Source organism: Haplochromis burtoni, unplaced genomic scaffold, assembly GCF_018398535.1.
Source record: "Haplochromis burtoni strain Fernald_Lab_line unplaced genomic scaffold, NCSU_Asbu1 Contig_2655, whole genome shotgun sequence".
Taxonomy (NCBI): Eukaryota; Metazoa; Chordata; class Actinopteri; order Cichliformes; family Cichlidae; genus Haplochromis; species Haplochromis burtoni.
In genome coordinates this window covers 1,390-3,635 of record NW_024585016.1, presented here as the reverse complement: position 1 = coordinate 3,635, position 2,246 = coordinate 1,390, and the positions used below count along the sequence as shown (strand labels likewise).

Here is a 2,246-nt window from a genome sequence, read left to right as displayed (position 1 = left end):
GGAGAGAAAAGTTGTTATAAAGATGAAACACCTTATAATGAATGACTGTTGGAAAGCAATGACCACTAATGAACACTTCAGAATTGTGCTGTTATTTTGCAGCAGGAATCAATGTTATGTACAAATGAATATAAAAGCAATATGCAACAAGGGGTGTCGTCTGTGTTCTCCCCAGCCTGTCATGCCTGTTTCTCCCCCAAGTGTCAAGCCTATGTGTCCTGGTGTGCCTCTCAGTTTGTTTCCTGTTTTTTTTTTTGTTTTGTTTTTTTGACAGGCTCTCTTCAGTTTTGCTTTCTACTATCCTGTTGGTTTGATTATTTCTACTTGTGTTCCATGTTTTCCTCTGCTTACGTGTCTTTCAAATAGCTGTATGTTTCCTTGTTCCCCTTGTTTCCATCGCTGCTCCTTTATTCTAGCTCTTTGTTTCCAGTTCTAAGTTTCTAGTGTTAAAGTTTTGTGTCACAGTGATGGTTTATAACTTAACAGCAATAAAACTCCCTCCTTTTGTACATCCCTTTGTGTTCTGCATCCTTCATCTGGGTCCAACCTTTGCCTGCCACACAGCCAACCATGACACTATCACCATTGTAACAACTGCCAGCTTTTTAATATAGCACCACACGTGTACACCACTTTGTATTGGTCTTTCATGTGGATTTCCAATGAAATTGATTCATGTTTGTGGCTGTAATGTGACAAAATGTGGAAAAGTTCAAGGGGGCCGAATACTTTTGCAAGCTACTGTAAAGCAGTTTGGATGTAAATTAAATTTTGGCCGTGTCGCTTTTTACCTTTATTTTTGTATTAGAGACTCACGAAGTAGCAAAGCTGACGAGTGTCACCCTGGGTGTTCTGTCTGCTTTCCTCTTAATGGTCATCACTGTTCTGCTTGTTCAACACGGGAAATCAGGTACTTTTTACTTCAACTCTGTGTTTCTCTTATTTGGTAAAACGTCAACCATGTGAAAAAATACAAATGTTGCCACAAAAACAATAAGAGCAAAGTCTTAGCTTTTAATGTCACTGTATCACTTAATTGATAATCATGTCTTTGAATTATCAGCTACAGAACATGAAAATAAGAATCCAGAACAATTTGAGGTGGGAGCCTTTTTATACAGTATGCTGTAATCTTTTAATATTCTGATGCTTGCACCTTTAAGCCAGTTCAGTTATTTTATTTCTGTACTTTTAATTACAGAGTCTAGACCCTGGCACCATGAAGGATCCAGCACTGCAATCAGCAGTAAAAAGACGCAGGAGGCCTGCAGCAGAAACTCATGTTATTTATACTATCAACAGATAAACTCATTTCCCTGTTTGACTGGTGCTCGTGCTGCTTCCTGTTTTTATTTCTATTTCCTCTATACTATTTCTGCTGCATCTGCACCCCATCAGTGTCATGGCGCAGTGGCCCGTGGAAATGGGATGGACTCAAGTGCAGTTTCAAACCGGAGGCCAGAGGTGTGGTGTAACGAAAAGAGACTTTATTTACAATGCTCAGAGGCTAACAGAAATTGCAGACTAGAATTAAGGAACATAAACTAGATGTCTGAGGCGAGAGAAAATACTGTGACTATAACTAGATGGCAGGGATAACTGGGTGCAGGTACTGGGCAGGGGAAACTGTGGCGGGCCAGGGCACTGAAACAGAGGAGAGAGCAGTCAGGGGAATCCCACAGAGGGCTGCGAGTGAATCTGAGGATAATACACTGAGCTGTCTTACAAGCTTGCAGGTGGGGGTTGCGTGGAGGGGGGAGGCAGGAGAGGTCCAGGTGGGTGCTGCATGCAATGCAGGGAGGCAGGCAGGAGAGACTGGCAGTTCCAAAATGGGGAGAGATTACCGGCGGCTGCAAACTTGTATCCAGGAGAGCTTGGTAGGTGGGTTTCAGAGGCTGACGAGAAAACAGAGGAAATAAGGTTAATACACACGATGAGTCACCAAGGAACAGACGTGAGGCCGAGAACTGACTAAAGTTGGCAGATAATCTGGCGAAGACCAGTTGAGTGCGCCGGTCATAAATACTGCTGGTACGATTGCCATCAGGTGAGGAACAACAAAGACTCCACCCAGTGGGGAGGAGCCGATGCTGTGGAAAACTTCACCCCATCAGCCCCTATTTGTTTTGTTTGCTACATAGACTGCCTGCCACTGTATGCAGGAAGCTGCTGTACACTGTCCTTTAACAGATATGATCAGGCACTTTTTTCAGTATGTGATTCTAGATTTTTTGTTGCGTTTACCT

The 2,246-nt window shown here is 42.9% G+C and overlaps 1 long non-coding RNA gene across 1 annotated transcript; it reads left to right on the top strand.

Moving 5' to 3' along the window:
* The first annotated feature begins 1,058 nt into the window (after positions 1-1,058).
* On the top strand, positions 1,059-1,303 carry LOC121813801. The gene is made up of 2 exons (XR_006053891.1): positions 1,059-1,101; positions 1,202-1,303. It is a non-coding gene; the product is annotated as an uncharacterized LOC121813801 (long non-coding RNA).
* The last annotated feature ends 943 nt before the right edge of the window (positions 1,304-2,246 follow it).